At 33.3% G+C, this 23003-nt stretch overlaps 1 long non-coding RNA gene across 1 annotated transcript in view; it reads right to left on the bottom strand.

Annotated features, from left to right (window-relative positions):
* Positions 1-323: 323 nt before the first annotated feature.
* LOC132352649 (uncharacterized) overlaps positions 324-23003 on the bottom strand; it is a 39677-nt gene continuing 16997 nt past the window's right edge. The window contains exons 2-3 of the long non-coding RNA XR_009498821.1: positions 12744-12823; positions 324-653 (exon numbers count right to left, since the gene is read on the bottom strand). This is a non-coding gene — a long non-coding RNA (uncharacterized LOC132352649). The remainder of the gene's footprint in view (positions 654-12743; positions 12824-23003) is intronic.

Genomic DNA, 23003 nt, shown 5'->3' with positions numbered 1-23003 from the left:
ACAGAAAGAAAACAAAAATAGTGCTAGTAACAAAATAAACATAACCTTCTCATTTTAGGTAAATTTGTGGTTTGACAATAATTCTGTTCAACTGAACAGAAGGTACAAAAATAAAAAGAATATTTTAATTGAAACTATAAAATGATAGTATATCTAGGTATATTTAAAATGTCCATCTTGCTTCAAAATGGAAATTAAAAAGTATAAATATTATCTAACAAAAAATATATATAACTGAATTTGAAATTCCAATACTGTTTAAATATTAAAATGTATGCCTATACATATACTGTAGTTCTACAAAATTATGTTTAAGTGAATGACTGAATTATACAAATATAATTTGACTATAGTGTACCGAAATTTGATAAGGAATCCCAGGACTTATTTCACATTAATTTAAGGAGAAGTGCCCTTTGCAGTCCATCGTTAAAGGCATTGATGTCTTGGTCCATCTCGGTACCGATGACTGCTTCACCATCAATGACAACCCTTTCACATGTAGTTCCTTCCTAGTGACTAAGATAACAAAGGATGAGAAACAAGGCGTTGGAATTAGAAAAGGAAATAAACTGGGAAATGCTTTTCCACTCCATATTTCAGTTGCTTTCTTTGAACAAAGGTTTCATCTTGTAGATACAGGCTTGAAGATACTGGAGACAAATAAAAATAACAAAACAATAAAAATTGTTAGAATAGTTCTTGACTACATTTGATGTTAGTACCTTTGGGCTTATCATTTACACTTGCTATAAATATGAACATTGCTGTTCTAATTTTCAAGGTTTCCTTCAATAAAGAAGCAAATCTTGACAAGTTGCTTTGGGTTAAATTGGGAGAGAAATAGTCTGTAATAATATGCTCTCTAGGTTTAGCCTGGCTCTGTGAAGTTCATTAAAATTTTAATCCCCCTTCTCTTTCTTTTTCTCCTTCTCACTTTTTATGCCTCTCTTTCTTGTGGTGGTGTAAAAAGACTGATTCTTTTGACTAAAAATTAGTCAATTTAGATATAGACTGAATATCATTAACATCTAATAAATACATGCTCTGCTCTCCATTTTATCCATAAATGTATAACCCTAGCACAACCCTAGAGCAAATCAGTGTCTCAATTATTATACCAAATCACAGCAATAAACTAGCTGTGAAAGAAATGGCAATTACCATTTCATTTCCAGAGATGCTTTTTCAATGTTTTTTTTGTATGTACATCTTAAAAACATATATTTTCTTAAATATTTATGAGATGGCTTAGTTTGGGGTTGTTTAAATTCTGGCCATAAAAATTTTGTTTTTGTTCTTGTAATGCAAAATCTGATACATGTACCTTTATCTTAGCATCAAAATCTTGTTAGCATTCTTTAATCTGGAATGGCTTCTGTATAACAAACACATTAAAAATAATGTGGTGAGTTTTTCTAATGGTAGGGTACACAGAAAAAGAAAAATTTCTTCGTATGCAAAGAGCGTATCTTAATGGTTGTTTAAAGAAACCACACCATGACAGAACATACTGTTAATGTCCTAAGAAAAATAATGAAAGAGTATGTTAAAAACAAGCATTAAACTTGTTAATCACTATAAACACTTTATACCGATTACAAGGAAGATGTATTGTGAGGCTTTTAAACCCTAGGAAACATTTTATTTATAAAACATTTAGCACTATATTTCACCATATTTAAGTGATATTAAGAGAGGATACACATTGATATCTAGAATCTACATGTATAAGAAGTCTGCTTCCAATACAGGAGTATATTTGCAATATAATACATTTCCTTTTGGAAAAGATGCCATTTTACCTTTAAATTTGATGAATACATTCTACATAAAACTACCATCATTCTCATTAATGGATGGCTTATTAAGCAGCAATATTGTTCCTTTCACAAGAAATTACGGTAACATGGCCTATTAACACTACCTCAACTGAAGTAAACAGCTTTAACGTCACCCTGTTGTGTAAATCTATTCCACTCATGGTGCTGCTTTGTGTCACTATGCTAGAATAGGAAGTTCTTGTGCATTCAAACAACTTTGTAGGTAATAGAGGACTTGAACATAATAGTTTAACAACTGGTTACTTTAAATATGTGTCAGTTAGTAAGTGATTACAAAATAGCTCTGTAGATATTTTGTTTGAAAACCAAATTTTACAAAGTATGCTTTACAAATATTTGCCCCATTTAGATGGAGAGAAGGATTTTTTGTAGTTTTTATGTTTCTTATTTTTTCACGTGTATGTGTTATAATCAGTTGTATGGTATGGTGGAATTTATTGAAACAGATGTTTTAATCTCATTACATGTTAACTTATTAACGTGCAGTGACATTAAATGTTGTCTTGTTAAATTGTGTGACCTTGGGAAAGTTTAACTGCTTTACTGTTCAGGCTTTTTTTTTCATGATGATGAGTTGTAGGTATGATAAGATTACTTGATATTGTAAATAAGCAGGACTTTAAAAAATTTTTATTGAAGTAGAGTTGATTTACAATGTTGTGTTAGTTTCTGGTATACAACAAGGTGATTCAGCTTTATATATATATATATATATATATACATATATATATGTATATATATATGTGTATATATATATATATATACACACACACACATATATATACTGTGCTATACAATAGGACCTTGTTACTTATCTATTTTATATATAGTGGTTTATAGCTGCTAATCCAAAACTCCTAATTTAACCCTCCTCCCTTTCCCTTTTGGCAACCATAAGTTTGTTTTCTATACCCGTGAGCCTGTTTCTGTTTTGTAAATAAGTTCATTTGTAGCATTTTTTTAGATTCCACATATAAGTGATATAATATGATAATCTCTAGGTCCCATCCATGTTGCTTCAAATGGCATTATTTCATTCTTTTTAATGGCTGAGTAATATTCCATTGTATATATGTACCACATCTGCTTTACCCATTCCTCTGTTGATGGACATTTAGGTTGCTTCCATGTCTTGGCTATTGCAAATAGTACTGCTATGAACATTGGGGTGCATGTATCTTTTTGGAGTTTTCTTCAGATATATGCCCAGAAGTGGGATTGCTAGATCATATGGTAACTCTATTTTTTTTAAGGAACCTCCATACTGTTTTCCATAGTGGCTACACAAATTTACATTCCCACCAATGGTGTAGAAGGGTTCCCTTTTCTCCACACCCTCTCCAGCATTTCTATTTGTAGACTTTTTAATGATGGCCATTCTGACTGGTGTGAAGTGGTTCCTCATTGTAGTTTTTATTTGCATTTCTCTACTAATTAGTGATGTTGAGCATCTTTTCACATGCTTCTTGGCCATCAGTATGTCTGCTTTGGAGAGATGTCTACTTAGGTCTTCTGCCCATTTTCTGATTGGGTTGTTTTTTTGTTGTTGTTACTGAGTTGTATGAGCTGTTTGTATATTTTGGAAGTTATGCCCTTGTTGGTCACTTGTTTGCAAATATTTTCTTCCATTCTGTAAGTAGTCTTTTCAGTTTGTTTTGGTTTCCTTTGCTGTGTGAAAGCTTGTAAGTTTGATTAGGTCCCACTTGTTTATTTTTACTTTTATTTCTATTGCCTTGGGAGACTGACCTAAGAAAATGTTGGTACAATTTATGTCAGAGAATGTTTTGCCTCTGTTCTCTTCTAGGAGTCTTACAGTGTCATGTCTTAGATTTAAGTCTTTAAGCCATTTTGAGTTTATTTTTGTGTATGGTGTGAGGGTTTTTAAAACATGCTCAGTAAATAGTACCTAAAACCATTTTCAAGGTAAGAAGTCTTATTCTTTCTGTTACTCTACTTTAATGTTTCTCCTTTTAGTTATTTCAGTATTAGTTTTAAAATGTTAACTGCATCATACTGAATCCCATTTCCACTTTAAGTTGTTAAAGAGATAGTTTAGCAAATAAAAATAACTGCAAATCAAAACATGAAACATTTATTTTCATATGCAATTCAACTTGTGTACTATGCAGGTGCAGAAAATAAGATGCTTTGTTTGAATTTAGCTTTTCTACTGAGAATTATATAAAGCAGGGATTTGTATAAATAATATATATTTGGGGCTGGAGTTCTACACTGCAAAAATTGTATTGTGCTTTCAGATGCTTTGAATGTGTTTGAGGAAAAAAATTAAGTTTTGAGTAAGCCATAAACACAATTGCTTTTCAATAAGCATTACACTTAACTACAGCATATCTAAGTTGCTATAATATTAGCATGTAAAGTTAATGGTTTTATGGAAAAAATCAATTTTAATGTGCCATTTTTATTAAAACAAAGCTTCTTAGACTACACATCTCTAAAAGAGACATAGAGAAGACAGCAAGCTAGATTCTTTTAATCATAGAATTTTCTCCTTCAGAATCAGCATTAAGACGTTGAAGTATATATCCATACTAGAAAGTAAAATTTGAATAAATAATAGAAATACTAACATTGACCTGGGTCCACTTTGCTTTTCTATTTTTTACTATCTGGCTATTTTATACATCTGTCTTGTGAAGACAAATTCTTCAGTACTTCTAGGCTAAGAGTTTAGGGACTCCTGGATTTCAAATATCATGCTCGCTATAAAAAGAAATATTTCTGAAAACTTTAGGACTTCTTGCCTTTCCCATTTTCTGAAATATAGTTGACCCTTGGACAACATGGGTATAAACTGAGCTGGTCCACTTATACCCGGATGTTTTTCAATAGTAAACACTACAGTACTACACGATTCATGGTTGGCTGAATCCTCAGAGGTGGAGGAAACACGTATAGTGAAGACCAACTATCAATTATATGTAGCTTAACCCCCCACGTTGTTCAAGAGTCAGATATATTTTACACTCTACTTAAAGGGTATTTCGAGTGTCTGAAAATAATTAACTTCAGAATATGTGTGCTTATTAAAAAATTAGATTACCTAGTATTTAGTCAAATATATATATATATTTTTTCATCCAGGAAGTTTCTAATATCTTCAGAATGTTGTGGCTTAAGCCACTTTTTTTTTTTTTAAAGTAATTCACATATTATAATAATCGGTCTTTCAAAATATCCAGTTATTCTGCTTTTACTAAAATTGTGCAATCTCCACCACTATTTATTTCTAGAAAAATTTCATCACCCCAAAAGAAACCTGTACTCATTGGCAGCCCCTCCCTACTGTGCCCCCAACCCCATGCCTTTCTGGCAACCATTTATCTACTTTCTATCTTTATGGATTTGCCTATTCTGGACATTCTATATATATGGAATTATATAATATGTGGCCTTTTATTTGGCTTCTTTCATTTAGTTTCATGTTTTCAAGGTTCATCCTAGACCCATTTTATACAGTAATATTCTTAGTTTTGCAATACAGTTCTTACTGGTTCGATTAATCTTTTGAACCATTTCACCTTTTGGAAAGTTTGGTTTATTGCAACCCTGCCATTTTTGTTTTCCCCAAAGGTAGAAGACAGATATAAGCCATGTCTCTTCAAAATGAAGTGAGTTGAAGTTCTCATCCTTCACTTCCTTCCTCCCCTGATACACTGGTTTTGTGTGATCTGTGAGATACAGGTGATGTCTGGCCCTTGTCTGTCACAGTTGCATGCCAGCAGCCATTACAGGCTGCATAAAAACTACCTCAAATGATTTTATCATGAGCTGGAAGGTTGGCAGTGCAGGTAAAACCTTTTTCTGTCAGGTAATTCATTGTTCTCACCTTAGAACACAATTTTAAAAGGCCCAAGAGAAACAGAAAATGATCTTAATGTAGATCTAACACTTTGAGCAGAAGAAAAATGATGAGCTACTTTTACCTCCTTCAGAATTTTAATAGATAAATCAATCTCCAAATTTTATATAAATGGTGTAATGCATCAAAGATAAATCAAAGAGCCAGATAAGAGCAGAGTAGGGACTTGAAAATCTCAAGTAGGTACTTGAAGAAGTTACAAGTATCATATTTTAGCATGCACAGGCCGTTTTTAGGGCTCTAATTAATGTTAAATGTTTGTTTTTAAATCATGCAAACCAATAATGACGACAGGCAAGAATGGATACCCAGAAAAGCACACTGAAATATAACTTGTACAGTTGTATACGTGACCTAGTTCATATCCACCTTTTAAAAATGTGTTGCTAATGGCTGAGAAGATAAAACAATGAAGATCGTGAAATGTAAAATCTTGAAGGTTCAAGTTACTGTTAATAGTGTAGGAATTGAGCTATTCACTTTGATTCTTTATCAGGATTAAATAGAAAGGCAACAGAGAAAGATGTTACTTTGACAATTGATTAATTTGAATGTGCGGGCACTGATTCTAAATTTAATTTGTCATATGAAAGTGATATTATTACACTTGCTGAATAATTAGCTGAGATTCAAAAATAGAAGGAAATGCTGGGCACAGTCAACAGACATCCCACCTGTTAGAAAAAGAATCTTGAAATTACAGATCAAAACTGACTTAAATGCACATAAAACCAATATTCTACAAGTCAGACATTTCTACATTAGAACCCTGACTTTCCATGTCCTAACTAGGTAACTTTTTAAATTAACTAATGATACTTGCTGGGTCTCAAATTCCGCATCTATAAAAAGAAATGGTTAATAGCATTTATTGGAAAATATTGTAAATAACGAGTTAAGGGCCTGGTCCATCACTGGGCATATGATTGGCTCTTAGCAAACAGTAACTATTATTATAATACCATCCTTTTGTGAATTTTTCCCACCTGATTTTTTTTAATCCAATTAATTTAGCCTATTAATTTTTTTTATACTCTAGCTTTTAAAGCTAAGCCTAGTAAAATGGAGAACAGATTAGCTAAAATCAGAAAACTGCATAGGCACTGGATTCTTACTCTATCAATAGAAACTTTTAGAGTATGTTTCAAAAGTTCATGTCTTCCATAGAAAACAAACTTACAATTACCAAAGGGGGGAGAGGGAGTGGGGAGGAAGGGTATGGGATTAACAGATACACACTGCTATGTATAGAACAGATAAGCAACAAGAATTTACTGTATAACACAGGGAACAATATTCAATACCTCATAATTAACTATATAGACAATAACCTGAAAAAATTATATGTATATATATGTATGTTTGTGTGTATATAAAACTGAATCACTGCTGTATATCTGAAACTAACACAATACTGTAAATCAACTATACAATGATGAAAGCTTAAAAAAATGTTTGCATCTTCAGAGGGCTTTTAAGTTAATTAAGGATAATAGCAATTTTTAGGAAACTAGGATTCACCATTTTTGTTACTCCTTTCCAATTATTCTCATTAATAATTTTCAAGGCCAACATAGGCATGTTAACTCACGTTTTACTCATTGCTTTCAAGTTCATATCTTTATGACATAAAGCCTGTAGGCATATAGAGAGAGGTCAATAACCTACACAAAGTTATAAAAATTAATAGAGCCATAAAAACCAGTATTTATGCATGCACTTCATATGACTGAAATGACTATTATGTTACGAATTGGTAAATAGCTCTATGAAGCCATAAACTTGTCATCCTTGAGTTTATAAATTAGTTTTGACAGAGCAGCTCCTACATCTTTTTTTTTAATCTTGCAAGGGTTTGTCCATTTGATATCTTCACGGTATCCATGTCAGATACCATATTAAAGCAGAAAATTTAGCTTATATTGTTACTTGATTAAATTTTAGTATGGGGAGATTGAAGACATTAAGTACAGTTGACATTAGGGATTTTCTGTGAATTGCTCTTATTCTCATATATCATCGTCCAGACATAAGAAGTGCCATTCTACTTGTCTGCAAATATAGAATGAATAATTTCCTAATTTTGGAATATTTATACATATAACACATATTATACATAACTCCATTATTTTCTGTTAGGGAAAAATAAATATTAGGGTGAGAACATTTCTGATCATAACAAAGTGAATCATATCATCTAATATTACCCCTGAGAATTAATAACATTTATCATGGGGAAATATCACAATCATATTTAAGAGATTTAACAGTGAAGGTGGTATTTTGTGCATTGTTACATGTAAAGCTCCTTTCATTAATTACAATCATTCTGATTGTGCTTAGACCTCTAATATGTTAAAATTTATACAGGTTTTGATTTTCTAAAGAAAACTCATGTAAAATCAAATGCTTTAAGAATAGCAAAAGAAAATCACATATTATTTTAGTACGATTCTTAAATTTTCATTGCTGTAAATTAGTATTTTGAGTTGTAATATCCTCTCAACCACTAAGACTAAATCTCATAGTCACCTCTCTTTCCTTTAACCCTCATCTTAAAGAATGCACTAAATTATTTTGTAACATTTCCTTATTCCCTTATCCCCACCCTTCTCCATAGCCCATTCAAGATTTCATAAGCCCTTGCCTAGCAGTGGTCTAATTGTTCACTCAAAATCCAACCTTTTACTTTGTATAGTCTTCATACTGTGTTTAGTTGTTATCCTAATACACAGTTTAAGCCATTATTCTTTTCCATAATTGTTTGTTTAGTGAGCATTAAAAACCAAGTTCCTTAAATTTGCATACAGGACCTTCTAGAATATGTCACTGTATCTTTCCCTCTTTCTTATTTTTAGCCCCAGAAATGTCTTATACTTCAGCCAGAGACCAATTTGCCATTCTCTGAAGAGATGTGCATATGGTACTTTCCAAAACTGTGCCTTTTCTAAAACTCTTCCCTTCTTTTCCCTCCTTCACTACCTATTCAAAACATATTATCTTCTATCATTGCTTCTAGTTCCTTACCAGAATGAATACTTCCATTGCCTATAATCAATTTGAATTATTTGTACATGTAGTACAGTGATAATTTAGTCTGCTTTCTATTAAATTAGGAACTAGCTTCTGTATCTGATTGAAGGCACCTTGACACAAAGGATTATGTCTTGTCTTCTTTCTCCTTCCATGTTTCCAGTCATGATCAGAAACATTATCCATACATAATTTGAATGTCAAGCAAATTCAGTATATGTGTTGTAATTACTTTTTACTGTTATTTTATACAATAGAAATTTAATGACAGCTCTCTAATACATTACTGTATTTTGGAGTCTTTGTATTAGAAAGAATGGATTTCTAAAATTTGATATAATATTAGGAAAATATCTGCTGATTGTCAGAATCCTGCTGAATACTAACACTGGTTACATTTTAAATCTTGACCAGGAACATTATAAATTAGGACCACGAAGAATCGAAAGTATTTAAGTTCTCTTTAGTAAAGAATTTTTTCTTTAAACTCTTATCTAAGTTTTAGAAGACATAAAAATGTTCATTTGTGTCTTCAAAAACAGCACTCAAACATGTCATTATTTCTATAGTAGTTTCTATATTAAAATATATATGCTTATATATGATATATATTTATAAAATAAAAATACCACTTTGTAATATTCTCTATGAATGGGTCAACTTGATTGCAATGACAAAGCAGTTGAATCCATTTATACCATCAGTAAAGAATATTTTGTCACACATGGGTATGGTAAAAAGTATTCAAAGCATTGCACAGGTTTCTATAAATACATTCAAAAAGAACAGAAAACTCCAATATCAGAAGTATCCAATAAAACTCCAATATCTACTACTTTCATCTTTATATTGATTTACAGGAAGATATAAAACTGGACTAAGTATATATTATAAACTTTTTCATATAATTAATCACTGAACTTCATAAACATACTATATTTCTCTTATTAGAATATTTTAAAAGGTGAGTGGTAAAATTGTGAATTTTATACAACATAGAAAAAAACAAATAAATAGGTTTTTTTGCTGAGAAGCCAAGCCACTTAGATTTTATTACTTCTCAAAATCCTAAAGACTGGGAAAATCAATTGGATAACTCAAACTTATCTATTCCTGAAAATATTTGGATTTACTTTTCTAAGTAGCAATGAAAACAAGCACAACTAACAACCACCCAAAACAATCAAGTTATTATAAAAAATCGCTAAATAGGCTGTTCTTAGAATTAAAATAGTAATACTTCCTTGGTATGTAATTCAACAAACTAAGTAGTTTGCTATGAAAAGTATTTTATATGTTTAATAATTTATTTTTATTACATAGAATAGAAAGAATTTCAGTTCTGTAAAATTTCATTAATTTCGATGTTAATTTTTTAGAATTTGTTATACTTTGTTGTGGGTTGCAATGATATTTACCTCATTATATAAAAAATGTTATTAGAAAATAAGTCATTATATATGGTATATTTACAAATCATTAATGTAATGATTTTAAAAGGTGTATAAATTAACATTTATAACATGCTGGGCAATTTTATTTAGGTCATCATTATTCACCTTATAAGAGATGTCATTTGTTGAGTACCTATAATATGCCATATCACATCATTTGTAATCTTCACAACACTGTTGTTAAATAGGTCTAATCAAGGAATAGTAGTATGAGGTTCTGAAAAGTTGTCCCAGACCACTAATTACATGGTTGAAATAGAATACTTACCGAGGCTAGCTGATTCCAAAGCTGAATGAATAATACAACTTAAAAAAAAAAAAAAGTATTATTCCTAGTCTAGGTCAGTGGCTTCCAAAGCCGACTGTCTCAGATTAAGAAAGGACACCTGAAGAACTATGCTTCCTGGACCTGCCATCAACATGTTGAATCAAATTTTCAATGACTCAATATTATGGATTTTAAAAATATCTGCCAAGTGACTTTGAAGATGAGCAAGATATGAAACTCTAGGTAAAGATGGCAGCCAAGTAGGACAAAGAGCACTGAATCAGAAGGAAAGTCTGTTTTATTTCTATTCTGCTATTTAAAATTATTAGGCAAGTCATAGCATTTGATGATTTGTTTCCCAGCATGCATAGCTCTTGCAACTGATGTCAGGATGCTGCTAATACTACCAAAATGCTAGAAAAACACCCCAAAACCACAAACAGCTCTAAACCACAGCAAAACTGTATTTCTCATTTGCCTCTTGAACTAGTGCCTCAAAAACGAATAAGCCTTACCAGCTGCTCTTCATTGTGGATGTCTCTTAAGTGGTTGTATCTGTGTCATCATTTGCCAACAATAATCCTCATTATGCTCTCTGACTTAGGCTACAGGACCATGTTACCTTTTCCTCTAAATGTCAGACATATATTTTAGTGACATTTTCTCCTAGGATTCAGGCATCGGTCCCTGCAGGCTGAGTCAGAAGGTGATCTAAATGACACATGCTCTTTGGTACTCAAATTATCCTTTTACTGACCTTGAGGATTTTTACTAGGTCATACTAAGTACTACAACTACATTTCTATTAAGAGTGAGTTCTTTCCCAGAGGTTGACTTGGTATCTTCTTTAACTAGATCCCCAAAACAACTAGTCTTGAAAGACTGTCTAAGAATGATATAATATTATGGTGATCACAATATAGAGTAAGTTCTGAACTGTATGTGTATATATGTATATGCTTATACTACAGTTCATAACAACCTATAATGATATATATGTATATATACACACACAGTTTTGTCTATTTCTCATTTATCCCCCATTCATTTTCCAAAAAAAAAGTGTGAAGTGGTTACAATTATCACCATTTTTTGGATGAAATCATAAGACACCCGAGTTAGGCAATTTGCTCAAGATAAAAGAGCTGACATCTGACAGAGCTAAGAATCCAGGCATATTTATTCCAGAGCTAACACTCTACAGCAGTGATATTCATATTGTTTGTCTCTCTGTCTGTGCCTTTTGTCTCCTTCCTTATTAAATTGATATGGTCACATATATGCAATCATTTACATATAAATGAATAAAGCTAAACCCACAAGGGAAAATACATTGTTATGCAAATTGTTTAAATATATTAGCCTAAGGCTTTCTTTTCATTTTGGAAGGCTTCTTAGAAAAGGTCACATTGAGTAGAAAGTTTAGTCATTCTTCTAATCAATCAATTAGTCATTACGTATAGTACATCCACTCAGTGTTTGGCACTATATTTGCTGCGTTGTTTGTTGAAATAGGGAAATAGCACAGAAAACTAAGACCTTCTTGGTGATCTGAAAGAGCTTTTTATCTAACTAGATGTGCACAGTTTACACAGATTAAAGTTAGAGGGCAAGAAAGTACTAATTTGTGATACACTGTGCACTAGTACCAAAGAAAAGGGAAATTAATTTTAAGCCAGAGGCATCAATAAGGAGATGCAACTTGAGCTCAATATTTAAGGTGGTTGGGACTTTAAAATCAGAGAAACGGAATGACGTTTTCTAGAATATAGTAGAAAATATATAATTATATGAAAATGTTTTAATCTAGGATGACGTATATGGTAATAGATAAATGGAATGGATCTGGTGCTAATTTCCAGGCAATTTTCAGTAATATGGAGTGATTCTCACCCCATGTATACATTTATTCATTCAGAAATATTGTTGAGTGATAGCATTTGTTCAGGGTCCTGAGCAGGGCATGTTTTTTGCAGCTGCTGAAAGATTTGACTTTTACTTCCTTTTCTAATGGTAATGTCAAACTCTTAAGATAGAAATTATATATATTATTTTAACTTTTCAACCATAATAATGCCTACAAATGGACATAGTAACCTGGATGGAAGGGAGAATCTCAAACAAACAAATTTAATCCACCTCTACGTAATTACAAAGAAATAGCTTAGGACAAAATAAACTGGTATATATAGATATAAATATATTATTTTCCATTCTCTGCATATAAGATTTAAAATTTTTTTGATGACAAGAGTACTTACGGAAATTTTTCTCCTGGAAGATTCCGATAATCATTCTCAACTATCTTACAGTGGGAGTCCAGGGGCCTACATAATTTCAGCTGCAATTTTAAGGGAAAAAAAGCAAATTTCTTGTTTCAGTCTTTTAATTACACACAGATCATGCATTTAGAGTAATTGAAATTTCACTCATCATCTAAATAAGTGACTTTATAGAGGCACAGTCTTGATGTTTGTTGGACCAAAAGAAGTCTGCTCTACATACACGATAGAAAAAAAATAAAATAAAATCAGCGTAATGAAGATGCAGTCTAATAGAATAATTAAGGATTTCACTACTCAACAGTTGATAACGTTGAGTGATAAATATTTGTATAATCCTCAAGCTTAAGATCTAACGTTATGTCAGTATTACATGTTTTCAAAATTAATATAGTTATTATTTAGATTTCAGATGTCCAAATCATAATGTAATTACAAAATATTTCTATGTAAACGTACAAGGACATTTCAAATTGAGAGAGGAAAAAGTGCGCAAAGCAAATGGAATAGATTAATTTGAACATGAAGGAAATTTATAGAAAAAGTTACAAGGTAAACAGTGTTCCCCGTCCCACAGAAAAGCCTATTTAAAGTTAATTCCAAAATAACTTCCATAGAATAAATCCCATAATAAGCCTAGATCTAGAGAACAACAAAAGCACATTATGAAAGACATACACAAATGTATTCACTTCATTCAAATAATTCCCACAACAAATATTTATTGCCCATACTTTGTTGCAACCATTGAGCTAGGTCCTGGGGATAAACAAAAAACAAACCAGGAAAATAGAATCTCATTCTTGAGGCGCTAACAGCATCCTGTGGAAAACAGTTACATGAGCATTATGAAAGATGTACAAGTACAATAATAGAGATATACACAAGGTTTGATAAAAATACTAAAAAGAGGTACTTTAAGTTTTTTTTAGCAGTGGGTATGGGTATTGGAGTGGGAAGAGGTTGTTGGATGGTAGTTGGGAAAACACCCTGGAGAAGTGATTACTAAACTGAGTATAAAAGAATCACTCGATCATGCTGGATGATATTTATGTGCTATAAGAAAGACATTCTAGACAAAGGGAGTGTCATGAGCATTCACATGGAGATAAGTGCTATGTATGATTAGGAAATATAATCATTTTGGTATTTCTATGACACCAATTTGAATTAGAGAATAGGGACAGATGGGAAAATAAAAAGCTATATAAAAGGAAAATTTATGTCAAAATAAATGTAAACTTTAGTCAAAAGACAATTATGTTTACTCCAACTGGTCTGACCAACTGGGTATACTACAGTTAAATTCTGACACTAACCACCTGAGTTAGACCTCACAGGTCAAGGGAAAAGTTCTCCGTAAGACTGCTCTCACTTCAGATGTCAGCTGCAAGTCTTGGGGGTATCCTCAGGCTATCCCTCTTCTGAAAACTTAGCTACAAAGATGGGGGTTCCCATGATAGATCTCCTCAGGTTTGATTATTTGTGAATCTTCTTAGGATGATTCACAGCGTACAGGAAAGTGCTATACTTAAATTATAGTTTTATTACACAGGATACACATAGGATGGATTCAGGGAGGGAGCACAGAGCTTCTATGCCTTCTCCTCAGGAATCAGGAAGTGTTACCCTCCTGGCACATCAATGTTGTTTACCAGTTAGGAAGTTCTACTGGCTCAGGTGTACAGAGAATTATTTGGGATTTCATCATGTAGGCATGACTGATTAAATCACTGGCCATGTATTTGAACTCAAACTCTAGCCACCCTCCTCTCCCTGGAATTTATGCTAGCTCAAAGCTCCAACCCACTAATCATGTGGTTGTTCTTTCTGATAACCAGCCCCCATCCTGAAGCTACATAAGGGCCTACCACAAGTGACCTCATGAAGAGGTTTCTACATTTATCAAAACTTGACTGATATTGTTTCATCTACACTCCTTTCTTCTTCATCTACACTCCTTTCTCCTACCTCACATTATTTTGAAGCAAATCCTAGACATCAACCCGTTTCATTTGTAAGTATTTTGAAGGGTTTTCCATTTTAATTTGGCTTTACTCTTAGTCACAAACATCATTAAAGGCTATAGCATAAAAATTATTAAGATTTAAATAAAACTACACAGTAGGAAACAAGATCAGATAAGCTCTTTAAGTATATGTGAAAATTTAAACATGCCACCTCCAAGTTAAGGCAAAAGTGAAGGGGGGCTATATTCTTTATACAAGAGTCAAAAGGTTTAGGCATTATCACCAAATGTCAATCCACTTTAGAGTCATCAATGAGACTAATGTATGTGTTTTTGCACATTGCACTTGTAAAAGCACATAAAATATTTAGTATGTTAGTTCCAATGTATTTTACCAGCTCAGAATACAGGATGTATACAGACTATGTATAGACTATATCAAAGTAGTAGACAGGGGCCTGTGCAAAGCCTGCAAAAATAGTACTTCAGGTATCTATTTACTAATTTAAAAACAGAGTTTGCAGTTTTGAAGTGATACAACTCAAACTACCCCACAAAATACAAAGGGCTTGAAAATGCATACCCTTTCAAGCAACATTTGTTATTAATAAAGGTTTGATTTAAAAGAGTATAAGTGAAGGCTTTAAGAATTAATCATTTAGAATAAAGTTGTGAAAATAGAATTGCCAATTGTTTTCATAATCAAAGTTTATCGAGTTTTAGTTATCTTAAACGCTTGGTAAATACCAAGCAGGGTATATTTTGTCTCTAAACCTACCAAGATACATTTTTAAATTTGTGGATCAATTTTTTTCTTATATAATATAGATTAAATATCATAACCTTTGGTTAAACAGGTAAAATATTTAAAATAAAATGCTTTGCTAAAAATATTTTCTTATTATATGTCAAAATGACTAAACAATATGGAACATTCCTAGAGAGATTCTTTAAATTACATATTTAAATCAAACAGATTCCCTAGAAAAGAGAAGTTTGAGGAAGTGTGCTCAATTTTGTAGGTATTTGTATCAGTCAGAGATGAATTAGAGATTGGCCATTAATAATGGTTTATAACAAATTATTATAAAGATGTGTTTGTGCAATTGTGGGAATGGTTAAACAGTTCATCTACAGCTGCTGCTTCTGTGTCTGGTGCTGGATTGGAAGTGAAGAGGGCAAGTGTACATAAGAAATATGGACATAGTGTGAGGGAGAGCAAGGGCACACTAGAACTTGTAAGAATGAACTGGAACCTATGAGGATGAGCCGGAAGCCATGTTAACCTTTCAACATCTCCAGTTATCCAACTTCAATGATGCGGATGATTTGCAGAAGAGGCTAGTGTTATTTGTCGAGGGTGTGAACACATACCTGGCCCAAAGGAGCAGGAGGAGGAGATCTAGCAAAAAGTGGAGGATGTGGAAGCCCAGTTACTGCTTCACATCAACAAGCTGTGTCAGCAGGTTCAAGACACCATGTATGAGCACTAATTTGTCTTATCCTACGCTGACCCCCTGAGCCTCCATCTAGCTGTTGTTCACTCCCACTTTCTAAATTTTACACATAATTTTCTCTTATGGCCAACCTTAGCCCAGAACATAGAGGGAAAGAAATTCTGAGATACTAATTTGACACAGTAGAAGGTTATCAAGGTTCATCTCTTGATAACTTGGAATCCACATGCATCCCTATTAACCACAGATAAGTTCTAAAATCATGCTTCTTCCTAACGTGATTCAACTGTCCTTTGTACAACTGAAAACACACTAACCATCTTCCTAAGAAAATTTACAAAGTCCTTACATTTGTCTTTGTTTGATACTCATTCCTATTTGGGATGAATCACTTTCTCTTTAATGTTCTATAACCTAAATATTGAGATATAAGGTTAGGTATTACTGACATATTTTATATTTGTTGATAAGAGAACTGGAAAGGGGGAGGAAAATGCTTAAACTATACACATTGCATCCCTTATTGAAATAAGGATCAAACAATCATAACTATTAAGACCTCAATTCAGCAATTAGTCATGAGGTCACCATTGGTATTTTTTACTACCTTTTCCCACTACCATTCTGTATTCCCTTTGCCCTCAGCAATTGCCTCAGCTGGTTGTAGTTTCTTGCCTGGTTGAATGAGAAAAACCTTTATTTCGAAAGTGTTTGGGTCCTTAGACATCCTGACTATATCGGGTTGATGTGATTTCCTATGGACATTAAGCACAGGACATTGGAGTATCCACAGGAGCCCCAGAAAGCCATTCTCCTCCTTATACCCTCTCTTTTCTAGTAGCATCACATTTTCTCTTTTATACTTAGAACCAGTCACCTCAGCCAGTACACAGACCCCTTTCTAGCTTATTTATTTGTTGGCATGAGTAGCTCAGAGGGGTCACGTGGTAGACTCAATTTTCAATTATTTGAAATCACTGCTGTGTCCCCTGGTGAAAGCTGGGTTTTATTTAATGATATTGAATTTGTGATATAAAAATGCATGTTTTCATGTACAAAAGCAACATTTGTTTAAAGTTCTTCCTTTTCCTTTCTTTTTGTTATACTTGTCTGGATTGAGTATAATTCTCATCGTAGTATTATAGAATGAGTTAAAGTTTTTCATTAACCTTTCCCTCCAACCCACCTTGACAGTTTTAAGATAATCTGTAAATTACTTATTGTTTGGTGGTTTAGCAGAGTTCTTTCCAGAATGTATTTGACTTTAGTCCCTTTAGTTGATCATTAAATTCCTTTTCAATTTATCTTTTTAAAAAATCTCTTCAGATTTTTCTGCTACACTTTGAGAATGAAACTTCTTTAAATACTTGACTGACTGGCTAATTAATTCAGTTCTTCTTACAATGCCTGTTCCCTCAGTTTTTGATATTATTCTGCAGTTACTCTGGGAAAAGTCCTCATTTGGGATGTGAATTCTTTCAGTCTTTAGGTTCTAAATTTTCATTGCTACATTTCAACATTAATCATTATGCTTTATTTTATAAAAACCAAACTTTGTCTTGTTATAGAAATATAGTTCTCTACCACTTGTATGTGCAAAATTAAATGATCACTGTTTTATGTGTTGCATTCCATTTCCTGTGTTTTTTTAAATTGCATTCATTTTTTTGAAATGCAAAATGTATAAAAATGTTCAGAAAATAATAACATATATGTATCTCACACAAGAATTACGACAAAATAGTATATTTGCTTTTTTCTAAAATATGAGTAAGGAAACATCATCACTGATAAAGTTAACATGCCAGCTTTTTATTCCTTTGCTTCCCATTTGCTAGGGTCTTAATGTCTGTATCCCCCCATAATGTGTATGTTGAAATCTATGCCCAATGTGGTGGTATTAGGAGGTGGGGCCTTTGGGAGGTGATTAAGTCTAGAGGGTGGAGCCCTCATGTATGAGATTAATGGCCTTAAAAACAGGCTCCAGAGAGTTCCTTTGCACCTTGTACCAACACCTTGTCCCCCACTCAACGACGCTGCTGGCACCCTGATCTCAGCCTTCCAGCCTCCAGGACTGTGAGAAATTTCTGTTGTTCATAAGCCACCCAGTCTGCCCACATGAACTAAGACACCATTATAGAATCAAATCTGAAGCAGTTGAATGTACTTAAAGTTGGTATGTTAACATTTTTATCATTCATTACATTAATTTACCCAATAAATATTTTTCTAGTGTCTAATATGTGCCTGACAATGATTTAGACACGTATGCACATCCAGCAGTCCATAAAGCAGTTTTTGCTGTTTTGGCACTTACATGTTTATTGCCTCTAATTTTCTTGATCCGTTCAAGAGTCAATCTTATACTCCACTCTACTTCAGACACTCAATCATACGTCTATTCTCAAGATCTTTTCATGATCAGTAACAGCTACCTCCTCCTTAAATTAATCTAACTTTCAAGTATGTCACTATCTGATTAACACCTTCTGTTTTCTAGCTCACTAAGTGTGTGTGTGGTACTCCAATTATATCAATCTTCCTAACCCACCATAATCTACAATCAATACTTTCATCTTTTTCCTGTCTCAAAATACCCTAAAGTCTTCTTTTTCCCCCATAACCTGATTAAATTCCATATTTAATCATTGTAATCGCTCAAAAACACCCTCATTCCCTTTCAACTCTCTTATTTTTTCATACTCTATTGGCTAAACTAAAACCCTGGCCAGAACAATCCTACCAACATGCTGAATATGTTGCTTAGTTAAAGGATAACTAATCTTTTTGCATCTTCCAATTTAAATTCATGATCAAAGATTTCAATTGAATGCTCAATTATTATTCCACAATCACGTTCTATTTCTCTAATCCGTCCATTCTCCCAGTGTGAAACATGACATTTAAATGTTTTTCTGACTTCAAATGTTCAACATTTCCTGCCTATATTTACACTCAACTACTGCCCCTGGCTTTATATTTTGCTGACAGATTAGAAGAATAGAGAAGAGAATATCCCCAAATTCCCCTAATTGTACCTACCCCCAAACGTGTCCATGCACTATATCTTATGTTCTCTCACATCACCATTAATGAATTGCCAAACGCCTATCTAGATTCACCATTTTCACGTATGCATTCAATTCCATGTCCTCAGTGCTGCCTCAAGTCATTGCTCCACCATTTCTCCCTTTGTTTCCAGTATCGTTTTTTTCTTTTTCTTTCTTGCTTTTAGATCTATACTTACCATATAAAACCACATTCTCAGGAATTTCATGTTCTTATTTCCATACCCTGAAGAGTTACAAATTTACATCTGCAGCCAGAGTCTCTCCTCTAAATTTGTCTTGCTTCTCTAAAGGCCTATTTGATTATCTCCACTTGATTTAATTTAGAAATAGCTATTAGACATTCATCAAAAACTGAGCACTTGATATGTTCTCCCACCATAAAAAGAAAATATTCCTTTTTTTTTTTTTTTTTTTACCACCATACTAGTTTACAAATTCCTTCTTTCTAGTAGTTTAGGCCAAACCTCTTAAGAGTTCTCTCCTTGACATTTTTCTTTTTCTCTCACATTCCATGACTCTTTTTGAATGTAAAGATAACTACAATTAACCGGAATCCAAACATTTCTCAATACTTCTGCTGTTACCACTCTGGTCCAAGACACCAAAATAAATCAAAGGAAATACAGCTATAACTTCCCAACTATTCTCTCTGCTCCTGCCCTTGACTCTCTATTATAGTCCATTCTTTTTAGAACAAAGGCCAGATCACGTCACCTCAGCTCAAAATCCTCCAGCAGCTTCTCATCTTGCTTACAATAAAAGTCTTGAATCCTTTACAAGGTTGACGAAGTTCGACACAAACTTTAACCCTGTAGGTACATTCTGGATGTTCTGCTCGCCTTCCACTCTACTGCTAATAGAACAGGATTTCAAGTCTCTTCTGAGGACTTCCTGAACAGCTGCAGCCACTTTGCCTGCAGAGAGCTCAGAGTCCCTGGGAATTTACATTCTCTCAAGCAGCCTTTGGCTTAAGGGCTAACTTGAGCTGGGATCTGAACACCAGCTATGTTGCCTGCAGTTGGGATTGGATCTGAGGGTAATTTGTACTCTAGAACTCCCCTGAAAGGATCAGACTGCGTCTAGGACTCAGACTGAAATCATAGTCTTGCTTTGCTCCTTCCCTTTCCTTTGTTGATTATACCATTCTTTTATCAGGTTCTTCTGGTAGCATTTCCATAATAAATAACACATGGGTATGTCTAGTCTCAGAGTTTGACCCAAGCCCAAGACAACCCTCTTGGATATATTCCAGTTACCTTTTTGGTCGCATCTCCTACTACTTTACCCCTCATTTTCTCAGCTCCATATTCTTTACCCTTTTGCTTTTCTTCCATCATAGTAGACATGTTGCCTCCTTAGGCCCCTTGCCTGGAATACACTTCCTTCAGATATCTGTATGTCTCAGTGTTTCACTCCTATTATGTCTTTTCCCAAATTATAGCTCCCAGGGAGGCCCCATCTTAAAATGCAATAATATTCCCCACCCCCAACACACACAGTCTCTCTCTCTTCCCATCTTTGTTTTCTCCACTGTAGTTATCAACCTAAAAAGTACAACATATTTTATGGATAACACTTGCTTATTTACTGTCTCCTATCACTGAAGTCAGGAATTTTCTCTGAATCTTTAGATCCTTGAACAGTCCCTGGCCCGCTAATATGGCAAGACAACTAGTTCCTGGATGAATCGAATAAATAGGCATTCAATAATAATACGTAAATGTTTGTGTTGATGGACTTGTACAGAAAATATATCATACTCTGTATATCATTGTGAAGCATGTTTTTGTCATTCACATTGTGTTTTTGAGATCAATCCATGGTGATATATACACATAAGGTTCATTCATACATAACTGTTTTATGGCATATCGTCATTCAGAGTAGCTTTAAAATGTAGTGGAGAAAAATATATTTCTAGTCAATGTTTAAATAGATGCTACAATTTCCTAAATTTTTAACCTACAGAACAGAAAGTCTGTATGGTTAAATCAATGATCTAGCAGCAAAAATATTAATATATAATTCAATTCAATGAGAGAAAATATCTCAATCACCAAGCATTTCTATAGTTTTTTTTAACTTTTAGACCTTTACCTCTAAATTAAATTCTGACTTTTTTCTATGAATGACACATCAGGTCATATCCTATAAATAACATAAAGAGTTTTACACTTTAAACAGAATGATTAAATCGCAGAACACTTGCCACATAGACAGGTGACTGACAAAAAAATATCATAGCATAATAATTCATTCTTTAAAATCTAGGCAAGGTAGTCTAATTTCAAGTAACAGCATTCTAGGTTAGTCTTTAATTTTGAAAGAGTTGATAAAATACTCTGAGATGAAGAAATGCAAATGAAATTAATAACAAAAATCTCTACTGAAATCAATGACTCTGTAAGCAGTGTTAGAAATATATTTATGAAATGTAATTTACAAAATGGATTTTTCTTGAAAGCTCAGAGGTAAATGAGGATGCTATATTTTAATAAATATTTTATGAGAAACCCCTGTTTCACAAGTTCCTATGTGATGGTGGGTTTAACATGACATATAAAATATACTGAAATACGCTGCTTTTTAAATACTTGCTTAACTTCAGAACAAAGTGCTCTGTGTGAAGCAGGGTTAATATTAATAGCCAACCTGAATTTTCAACACATGAAATGTGATTTGTAATATTATCAGTCTGTAGAAAAAAGATCTTCCTTTTTTTATACCACACTGAAATAAAATGTTTTCTCGTTGCCCCTAGTTATTCTTTTAAATCAAAAGGCCAGTTTTATCAGTGTATTTAAGTGAAAAAAACTTTGCTATGCAAATTAGGAGACCTAGATTCTGGGCCTCTTCCCAACATTTAAAAGAGGGGACTAAAATCTGGAGGTTTATTCAGATACAAATAGAGTTCCTATATTCGAAACAATATATGGTTTTTAGAACTGTCTGTAAATAAAATACACTATTTTCACCAGTATGTGAGCTATATAGCAAATAAAACAGTTGTACAATGTTCATTATATCATTTTAGTATGAAAAATCAGATAGTGAAGTAACACATCATGTTATCTTCTAGAGAAACATCACCATCATTATTAAGGACATAATTTCAGGATAGCTTCTAAGAATGAAGTTGTTACCCATTAAATTTCAAAGTGCTTCATTTACAACTTATCTTGTGCCTAACACAAACCTGTGAGGCAATGCAGCCATCATTCCTATCTTGCAAATGAAGGAATTCACAAGTTAGTGATATTCCCAGCGTGTGGCTGGTTGAATGTGGCCACACATTAACTGCCATTACGACATTGGGTGTATAAAGTGGGGTGCTGGATCTGCTTGCACTAGCTCACAAGAATAGCTTTTGCTCATTTCTTTCCAACTCTGTGTTCCGTGGTGCAATTTGGCAGCTCTAATTCTGCTGGAGTGAGGATATTTACACCATAGAAATTGGTAAACACTACAAATCAGGACACTTTTTTTGAGAGGCAGTTTACGAGCAGACCACTGGGGGTGCCCTCTTTTGAATCAAGGTGGGCTCTTGAGACTGCTTGTACTGATAGATTTTGGCATAAGTGATGCTATGCCAGTTTCCCGAACTAGTTCTTCAGAGAGTGGCCTCCACTTTCTGCCTCTTAGAACATTTGGTCTTGGAAAATGCCCAAGCAGTTAGTGAAGAAGCCCACATGAACAAGAACTGAGGCTACCACTTGATAGCTTGCATTAACTTGCCAGCTAC

Source organism: Balaenoptera ricei, chromosome 18, assembly GCF_028023285.1.
Source record: "Balaenoptera ricei isolate mBalRic1 chromosome 18, mBalRic1.hap2, whole genome shotgun sequence".
NCBI lineage: Eukaryota > Metazoa > Chordata > Mammalia > Artiodactyla > Balaenopteridae > Balaenoptera > Balaenoptera ricei.
Note: the sequence above shows the minus strand (reverse complement) of the source record. Positions and strands in the feature narration are given on the sequence as shown.